Source organism: Sturnira hondurensis, unplaced genomic scaffold, assembly GCF_014824575.4.
Source record: "Sturnira hondurensis isolate 20B ecotype Veracruz unplaced genomic scaffold, ASM1482457v3 Scaffold0020119, whole genome shotgun sequence".
NCBI classification, from domain to species: domain Eukaryota; kingdom Metazoa; phylum Chordata; class Mammalia; order Chiroptera; family Phyllostomidae; genus Sturnira; species Sturnira hondurensis.
This window is the reverse complement of record NW_028092750.1, coordinates 3,368,909-3,378,874: the sequence shown is the minus strand read 5'-3', so window position 1 is coordinate 3,378,874 and position 9,966 is coordinate 3,368,909. Positions and strand designations below refer to the sequence as shown.

At 47.8% G+C, this 9,966-nt stretch overlaps 1 long non-coding RNA gene across 1 annotated transcript; it reads left to right on the top strand.

Moving 5' to 3' along the window:
• Window positions 1-3,324: 3,324 nt before the first annotated feature.
• Window positions 3,325-9,406, top strand: LOC118975211 (uncharacterized). Its single transcript, XR_005064019.1, has 3 exons — window positions 3,325-3,413; window positions 4,555-4,561; window positions 9,395-9,406. It is a non-coding gene; the product is annotated as an uncharacterized LOC118975211 (long non-coding RNA).
• The last annotated feature ends 560 nt before the right edge of the window (window positions 9,407-9,966 follow it).

Here is a 9,966-nt window from a genome sequence, read left to right as displayed (position 1 = left end):
CTGCTTCACCTGGAACTTGGCATGAGTGAGATATAAGCCTTATTATGTTAAGATGCGGAGTTTGGGGGTATCATTGTCACTATAATACAGCCTGTTCTAGCCTAATGAAATGATACAATAACAATCGTAACAATAGCTCATACCTGCTGATGCCTATGAAGAGTCAGGTGTTCTGTTCAGTGTTTTATGTATTCGATATCTTAACGTATTGCCAACACCTCTAAACGGCAGGTAGTGTTAATGACATTCTTGTTTTATAGTTGAAAGCATGCAAACTCAGGATGATTAAAATAATTCTTGAATGGCATTGTTGTATGGCAGAACACGGGTTTGAACCCACGTCTTCCTGACTCTATAGCAATTACTTGATCTATGACATTGACTCTGTTCACATTTGTGAAATCCCAGGTGGCTTTGCACTGGGTTTTGCTCAGAGCAGGAGCTCTAGATGAGTGCTTTTGTCTTTTGTTTGATCCAAATTGAAGCAAATCACAGGAAGCATCAGCTCTGTGTCTAAGGACCTTACATGAAGTCGTTTCATTTAATGCTCCATTTCTGTCACTCCTGGGTTACGTTCTGAATACTGAAATTCTTCTCTGCAGATGCTAAGAGGACTCGAAACCATAGAGGTCACCTCTCCCCGCTGCCGGCCTCACTCAGTCAGATGCAGCCCTGAGCCAGCAGAAGCAAGAGATGGTTTCTTCAGAATTCTGGGCCCCACAACCACCGATCCCAGGAAATTTTGGGAAAAAGCATACTGTTTGGGGATTTTCATCTAAATCCAAACCCAATCTTTTCTCTGCTTGTGTCCTGATCCCCTGGAAACCTCCCTCTTTGGCAATGGCTTTGGGTTCCGAGGCAACGGCATAGCAGTCTTCTTCAAGATGAAATAGAAAGTTGGATTGAGATTTCAAGCCTGTCCTACTGAGGGGCGTTCATCCGGAGGCTGCCTGTGGCAGGCCCTTGTGAGGGCTCGAGTGGGCGAGGCCAGAGCCATGTGTCTGCAGCAGGGCTGTGCTGCAGAGTTTATGGAGCAATCACTGAGCTTGCTCTTAAGGAGCCATGATATCTTCACTTAGGCGCGAAGCTGGGGAGGTCAGCATAGTAAGTGTTTCCATTTTCAGGGCCCCAGGAATCCATAAAGATTCCTGGAGGGTATTATTTCACTCCTACTCTGCCTTCTTGTTTGATTCAAAACAGTCCCGGTGCAGGGTGTAAAATTAAACACATCACCAGCTAATACTAGCACAGCAGAATAAAAGGTGGGGGGAACCGTTTAAGATACAATTGCGAAAGGCAGAGCCTGGCCAGGCTTGCCCATGCACAGGATTTACAGTTCTAGCTGTAAATCATTTTTCAGTATGTAGTTTTTAAAATGTTGGAACATTCTCAAAAGTACAGGATATTTGTTAAGTACAAATTAAAATAGCTTGATGTAACTGAACCATTTGAGTTGCTGACTTCATGCTCCATTACTCCTACATTTTTCACGAAGAACATTATTCTAAACAACCACAAATAACCATCAAAATCTGAAAACGGACGTTGCTGCACGAGCACCATTTGTTCCAGGTTTATTGAGATATAATTGACACAGAACACTGTGTAGGTTTGGGCGTGTGCGTGTTGACTTGAGGCAGGCATACATGGCAGAAGGGTCGCCACCACGCCAGGTAACACTCCCGTCACCTCACATGGTTCCCTTTGTGGTTGGTGGGTGGTGGTGGTGGTGAGAGCCTGTAAGGTCTCCTCTCTCAGCACCTCCGAAGCACACAGGACAGCGTTGTCATCTGTAGTCACCGTGCTGTAAAGGCCCCAGGGCTTACTCGTTTATAACTGGAACATGGTCACCATTTACTGCTCGGAGTCCATTCCAGTTTCCACAGCTGCCCAGTTACGTCCTTCCCAGCAAGAGGGTCCAGTCCAGAACCACGTGTTGTGTCCACATGTGTCTCTTCAGTCACTGTCTGTCTACATCTGTTTGGGAAGCTTTCCTTGACTTGCAGAACATTTATTCTTTGGAAGTTTATAGTCCAGTTGTCTTACAGAATATCCTTCAGCTTGGATTTGTCTGATGTTTCTTCAAGGTTAGATTCAGTAGTAATCGCGGACATGGGGCTGTGGTCTTACTCTGTCCTATTCTGTGTTAAGCAAAGTTAATTTAATCACTTGATTCAGATGGTGTCTGAATCGAGGTATCTCCTCTGTAAAAGTCACACTTTCCCACTTTATAATAAGTATTTTGTGGGGAGTTACTTTAAAAATCTGTAAATGCCCCATTTCTCATCAAACATTCTTTCTATCTACCTATCTATCAGTTTCCTATTTTATTCAAAGGGTTGTAGTCCATTACTTTCATTACTTATGCTGATGCTCAGATTATCTCAATTTTGTCCAGAGGGAGCTCTGTGGCACTGGCTTGTGTGAGCTTATGACACGTCACCACTGTCCTGTGAGTATATCCTTGCTTTATGGTTCAACCAGCTCTTCCAACCTATCTTGTTTCCTCACCTGAGCCTGGAATTAGCCATTTCACTAAGGATTTTGGTTCTTCTTAGTTACAAATGGTATTTAGAAATCCAGAAATGGGCACTGGGTGTGCACACTGCTTTGGGGTGTCACTGCCTCTAAGACCTCTCTCAGTGGACAGAGCTGGGTATTGGGAACTGCCCTGCCTCGTTTCAGAAGCTGTAACCCCCCATGGCTAAGGCTGAGTAAAGGACCTTGGGACCATAAACCACGTAGGAGACAAAGCTTATCTTCCTTGTAGGGGCACCACCTCTGCCTCCTTTCTCTTCACCCTGCTTGGCTCCAGGCAGATGATTAGTTAGCTAATGATGGATAAGATTCCTCAAAAGAGGGACGACCTAAGACAGGCACAGTCTCCAAGGGGCCCTCAGGGAAGAACTTGGGGGTGGGGCATAGGAAAAGGGCGGTGGATACCCATTCCTTGGCTTTGACATAGCCTGAGTCCTCATTCTGTCAAGAAGTCTCCTAATCTCATGGCTGCCTTACTTCCCCTGCCTGACTTAAACCAGAAAAAATGCCTTAAGCCAGAAACAATGCTGGAGGTGGGTGTGGTCCTGTGCTGGATAGGACGGGTTCCCTAGGGTGATCAGGCTTAAGAAAGAATGCATAAAATCCTATGAAACCTATTTTGCTAATACCCTCAATTTAAATGATAAGGGTCCAAGCATGAAATGAGTTTGTTCCCTGAAGTTTTATGGCCCTTTAACTATCTGACCCTGACTCAGAAGAAGCCCTCAGAGTTCTTTGAATGTTACCTATTGCTTAATCATTTCTGCCTGACAATGATTGATGAGCTTTACATATACACCCTGTATTCCTGTGCAAATTGAACCCAATAAAAGCTAGTCAAGGCAAGGGTCAAGGCGCTGTCCTCTTGAGAGAGTGTCTGTGCCGACCCTTTTCCTCCACAGGACTCCTCGGTAGTTTGTGTGAGTCTGTCTTGTCTCATTCATAACACCGCAGACCCCGGGAGCCAGGGTCCACGTCAGCTGGGACTATGCACACACACATGCACACTGATTATTAATGTGTATATCTACACACCATGTGTTCACACCGATTCTTCTCATTCCAAACCACAACCACCATAGCAGCCACGATGGTTGTTCTCCTTTCCATGTTATAACTCCCTTTGTCCTCCAGCGAGGAACCTGGATTCCATCGTCTTTATCACGATGCATATTGTGTTCAGTCACTCTGTATATGACCAGTCTTCTGTCCAGGCTGCCATCTCCTTCCCTGCCGTGACTACCCATTGCACCCAGCTCAGGATCCTGTATCTGTGGCTGGGTCACGCCCTTTCAGCCTACTTGAGTTCAATGCTGTGCATCAAGCTGTCCTGACATGGACAGACTTTCTAACCCACTTCCAGTCAAACATCCCACAGTGGCCATGCCTAATGAGGACCCATCCTCAGCCCACCTGGGCTCTGACGCCGCACACTGGGCTTCCCCTTGCCAGGACACCTTCTTTGCCTGTTCAGGCTGAGCTCTCACCCTGGACATGCCACACGGACCCCTGCCTGCGTCAGCCCACCTGTGGATATTCCCCTCAGCCTGCTTGGGCTCAGAAGCCTCACCCTGGGCAGCTCACCTCACCTGGCCTGCTTCTGCCCAAGGACTGAAATGTCTGAGAAGGAGAAGGATGAGTGGGGCTCTGAGCTGAGGCTAAAGGGATGGAAGTTTACCTGAGTCACTCACTTCGGCTCCCCCTTGAGGCGGGTGGGATAAACAGTGGACACACTGCACAGAGTACCCCGGGAAGGCTCTGGAGCACAGGGCTGCTGGGCCCAGACGGAGCCCTGAGAGGCCCCTCTGCATGGGCCCTGCCCTCTCTGTCACTGAATCCTTTCCATTAGAAGGGAGAGGATCCACGACACTTATAAACTGCTGCTCTGTGGCACCTGTTGTCGAAACCATTCTTCACCACAGCCCGACGTTAGGAGGTGTTATTGGTGTAAGCTTGTAGGTGAGAAAACTGGCTGAGAAGACTGGCCTGGCTTATTCCTGCTCACCCTGTGGGCAGGGCCAGGGTCTGGACTCAGGACCGCCTGCCTCTCATTCTGTTTGTGTGCTTGTCTCTGGTGTGATGAAGGAGGTCACAGGAGGTGACACGTCTCACGGGGCCAGCCAGACAGAGGTGCTAAAGGTGCACTCAAGTTGAGATGAGTGCTGCATGGAGAAAACCTAAAGTGCGGAGCTGAGGGACTTTTGTGAGTCTAGGGGTGTTTCATCTCAACTCAAGCCCTCTCAGCCACAGAGTTGCCTCTGTGTTTTTCCTGGGATGTGGAGAAGCTGTTCATGCTGCAAAGCTGAGAATGCCTTTCCTGGACACATTCATGAGAATCTCATTTTATCAAAAATAAGCATTAGAAAGTAATATTTGTTGGCTTTTATTGATCCCTTCCTACTGCTTCGCCCCTGCCATTTCCTTAGAGGCCACCAGGAGGTGGGCGTTACCGTCCTCCTTGGTTCATAGTTGGGAACCTTGAGCACAGGGACTTGGTGGAGGGTCTGAGGTTACAGAAAGAAGCAGAAGCAGTCTTTGATTCCAGGATGACTGGTTCTTGGGCTCAGTCTTTGACTGTGAAACTCCACGAATGTTACAGACGGCCTAGGAAAGAGTTCTGTCATTTAGCTGCCACTTGGTTTTTCATAAAGTTCTCGTGACAATTAAATTCATGGACATAAAAATACGTGAAAAACAAAAATTACACAATTTTCTATTCACATTATTATTTATTGAGTTTGGGTTATACCAAGTGCTTTTTTCTTATAACTATTTAAGCTGTTTTTGTGGAAGGCATTACAGCACTGATTCAGAACTCATAAGTCAGCAGTGAGTGGATCTGGGTATTCACTGAGCGCTGTGTGCCCCGCACAATAATCCCAAACCTGTATTTAGAGAGCCAGCAATCCTGAAGCGGGGCTGGGTGAGTAACCTCGCCATTACCGTGCCCTGTGATGTTTGCTGTGCGGACATGAGAAGAGGCTGCTACCGGAGAAAAAAGGAAGGGCCCAAAGAAGATGCTCAAGAAGGAAACTATGAGGTCGATGTCCGGGCAGGGTATCACCCTGAGATTCAGGGGTGTCTGAGCTTTCAGCATCTGTGGCCGCACTGGAAGAACAGGAGTTGTTCTGGATCACACATTAAATACGCAGACACTAATGAAGACTAACTGAGCAAAAAAAGGGCTTTAAGAAAATGTACAGTTTTGTGTGGGGCTGCATTCATAGCTATCCTGGGTCGCAGGCAGCCTGCGGGCTGTGGGTTGGACACCCCTGCTGCATGTTTCAACTGAGCAAACTTTCTGGAAGGAGCTTTTTAGAGAGGCATGGGCGAGGTTAAGGAAGCCATAAAAACATCAAGTTACCCAGAGTTCAGTGCATAGGGTCCTCTTGTCAATGGCTCCCAGTGCTGAGTGCCTCATTTGAATTGGTTATCTAGGGCTCCCCAGTCAGAAGTCCTGCTCCTAATGCAAGGGGATGCACCAGCGGTCTGGAGCGCTGGTACCTGGTCCAGGTAGCCAGGCTTCTTCCCCGCTTTCTACTTCATCTGACTGGTGCATTGGCACCCAGATGTCTCAATGGGCCAGGTGTGCTGAAAGGATGTCTCAGTGTAGCCGACTTCTGGTTTGCCTGGCACAGTTCTGGTTTGGGCTTGCTGTTCTGACGTAATAATTAGTGGTGTCTTCTTTTTTCTCTTTAAAGGATCCTAGTTTGGAGGATAAATTTTGTGATCATTCTACCTACTGGTACGTCGCACTAACAAGTCCTCTGTGAGGAGCGTGACAGGGCTTGAGGTTTCTGATGGCAGAATTCCAGATCAAATGGCAGGCAGTGCGTATGGGCAGTGGCTGCTTGGCCATCCTGAAAATACAGAACCAGGTGATATCTGAACCTCTCTTTAAAACCAGAGCCGGCTAGTGTGTTTAAAGACTCAGCCAACTACCAGAATGTGCAGAAAAGGGAACCCTTGTGCACTGCTGGTGGGGATGCAGGTGCAGCCACTGTGGAAAACAGTATGAAAGGGCCTCAGAGATTAAAAATAGAACTGCCTTATGACTTAGCCATTTGACTTCTGGGTATGTATTCGAAGAAACCCAAAACACAAATTTGAAAGGATATATGCACTCTTGTGTTCACTGTAGCATTATTTATAATAGTCAAGATTTGGAAACAGCCCAAGTGCCCATCGATAGAAGAATAGGTAAGATGTGGTACGTGTGTACAGTGGAATACTACCCGGCCATAAAAAGAATGAAGTCTTACCATGTGTGACAGAATGATTGGACCTGGGGGGTACTATGCTCAGTGAAATAAGTCAGAGAAATACAAATGCCATTTGATTTCACTTACATGTGGAATCTAAAGAACCAAAGTAAATGTATAAAATAAATACAAACCTGTGGGTACAGAGAGCGTTTTTGATGGTTGCCTGATGAGAGGGGGGCTGGGAGGGTGGGTGGAAAATGTGAAAGCAATTTAGAAGCACAGATTGGTAGTTACAGGATAGTCATGAAGATGCGGAGTGCAGCACAGGGACCATGGTCATTAATATTGTCATAGCTATGTGTGGGGCTGGGTGGGTACCGGAAATACCGTGAGGAACACTTTGTACATTGTATGATTGTCAGCCACTATGTGATACACCTGAAACTAATATAAAATAATGTTGAATGTGAACTATAATTGCAATAAAACCAAGAGAAGAAAAAAAAAGAGACTCAGCCACTAGTAATGACATAGACTGGAACCTTGTTATGTACAGATCTATGCAGAGTGATGCACCAACCAGGCATGTCTGGTGACGAAAAAGCCACCCCTCAGTCACCTGTCAGAGACGACCAACGGACACAGCTGTGGAGTCTGCGCAGTCATTGACCCTTCACGCTCTCCACATGCAGGAGACCGGTGCAAATCTTATCTGGAGAGCCCATGGTGTGGGTGTGTGGGGCCTGGACTGTGAAGGGCTCCGGGACGTGGCTCAGAAGGAACACCTCCATTGTTTCATCAGGGCCAGGAGCACACAGACCTTGAGAGTTGGCAGCTGCTGGTTCATTCTAGGTCCCAGGTCCTTCTTCTCCCCTTGGGCCGTAACAATGCCTTGCTGAGAGTGTCCTTACTGATGTACTGACCTTTCCCCAGGGGCTGCTAAAAATTAATCCTTGAAATGGAATCGACTGGACAGGGAATAAAAACTGGAAGCCACACATCATTAGGTCTCTGGGGAGAAAATAAAAACAACGACCTTGTCTCCAAAGTGATGGTAAAGGCCAGATATACTGAGCATGTCGACTTTGTCCTTGATGATTAGAATTATAAATTTTTTTAAAGGACATTTTTTAAAAAAGGAATATTGTGCAAGGGCAAGGGCTAGGAAGGGAATGGAGGGATGGAAGATGGAAACGTTGGTATAAGGTAGTCTGAAGGAGAGAGAACTAGAAACAGGTCACTTGAGCAAGTGGGGAAGCAGGCGGGGGAGGGGAGTGAAGAAGAATGCACGTGGGCTGTGCCCGGTATGGCGGCCGGACCCAGAGCTGGCCTTGCACAGGGGCAGGCACGGTGTCCAGGGCAGAGTGGGATTCAGCGGCTACTCCTGACCCAGATCATTGCCCAGAGCCTTGAGACTGGTCCAGATGCCCAGATTACTTGCCTGCTTTGGCTATGGTATCAAAAGTGTCTGTTAAAATAGAAATTCCATTGATAACTTTGACTAGTTTAGTATGAAGTAATGTATCAAATGGCTTTCCCTTTTTGTGACCCGAGGGACATTTGGAAAGGGGAAACCAGGGTGTCAGATGAGGTGTGGGGATGGAGCATTGTCTGAATGTGGGAGGAGGCTCTGGGAACCTGGGGTGGAATGAGGCCTCGGGGCTCTAGGTACAGGGATCCTGAGAATAGACTTCACCCACTTCCTTATTTTATCCGGGTCAGATTAGAACAGGCTGCCATTTACCTATATGCTCCTTTCACCTACCAGTATGTGCCCACTGTGAGCCGCATGTCAGACTTGCATATGCTACAGCGGTCGAGTAGCTGTGATTCATGCCATGGGCTGCAGAGAAGGTCAGGATCACTTCTGAGAAGGGCAGAGAACAAACTGGAGCCAGCACATTTTCCCCTCATTCGCTGGTGAGCCAAGGGAGACGGTGGGCAGAATCCCAGCCGCATGGTGAGGGCTGCGTTAGCTCAGCCAGCACCGACCAGGAGCTGAGAGGCTAGTGGAGGTTTAGGGCAAGGCCAAGTGCAGTGGGTTAAATAGTGGCACTGCCCGCCCCGAACCTACTGCCCAGTTCACGTCCACCTGAACCATAGAATGTGTGACCTTATTTGGAAAGGGTTTTTTTGTAGATGTGATTAGTAAAATTAGATTCTACTAGGCTAGAGTGAGCCCTAAATCCAACAACAAGTGTCTTTATAAGAGAAAGGAGTGGGGCATTCAGATGCAGAGACCCAGGGGGGACCCAGGGAAGAAGGCTACTGACAACAGAGGCCGAGGTCGGAGTGAAGCACCTGGAAACCGTGGGGCAGCTTTTCCCTCAGAGCCTCCGCAGAGAACCAACCCTGCTGTTGTTACCCTGACCTTGGACGTTCAGGCTTCAGAACTGTCGGAGGATAAATGTCTGTTGTTATAATCAACTCAGCTTGTGGTATGTGATTACAATGGCCCTAGGAATCTAACATATTGGGTTCTGGGGGTACTCTCCGTTCTCCGAGCTTAGTTCAGGAACAAAAAGGGGCCACAGAGACAGTGCAGGGCTGGCCGTCAGAGCCAAGACCGAGAGCATCTGAGACCAGGGAGGGCTCGAGGCAAGGGTGGGTGGCAGACACATGGGCTCCCACCACACTTTTCAGCCATGGAGCTGCTGCCGAGGAACATCCCACCTGTCTGCGGGTGCTTCAGACCAACTGCACACACAATTCAACTGAGTTTCTCTCTCCTCCTTCTTTACAAAGCCTCTCTCTCCTTCAACAGCCTCTCTCACCAGCACTCCCTGTAGTCAGACAACTTCTGATGCTTTGTGTCTAGGTGAGAAACATGGCTATAAGCTACTGATGTTCTAGAATGTTCCCCAGGATGAGGTCAGTTTCAGGCTTCCTAAGAGAGCTACACTTCAGGTTAATTTCTTCAGCTGCAAAGGACAATCTCAGGAATATGGACCTAGAGTTTGCCTAAGGTAAAGTAAGCTGCGCAACAGGTCCTTCCTGCTTGTAAAACACTCTTCAGGAGTCCTAGGTGTAGGATGATGCAGGGGTAGAGCTGGCTGCTGAGGGGGCACGTCTGGTCACCAGGTTGATGATGGGTTGTTAAATGCCCCATGGAGGCTGCAATTAGATTTTCTTTAGAAGATGCTCTTTAAGGAGAACATGAGCCTCTGCATTTGAGTCTTTGCCAACCAGTGCTGGAGCAGTGAGCTCTGTGAGAAGCATGGGC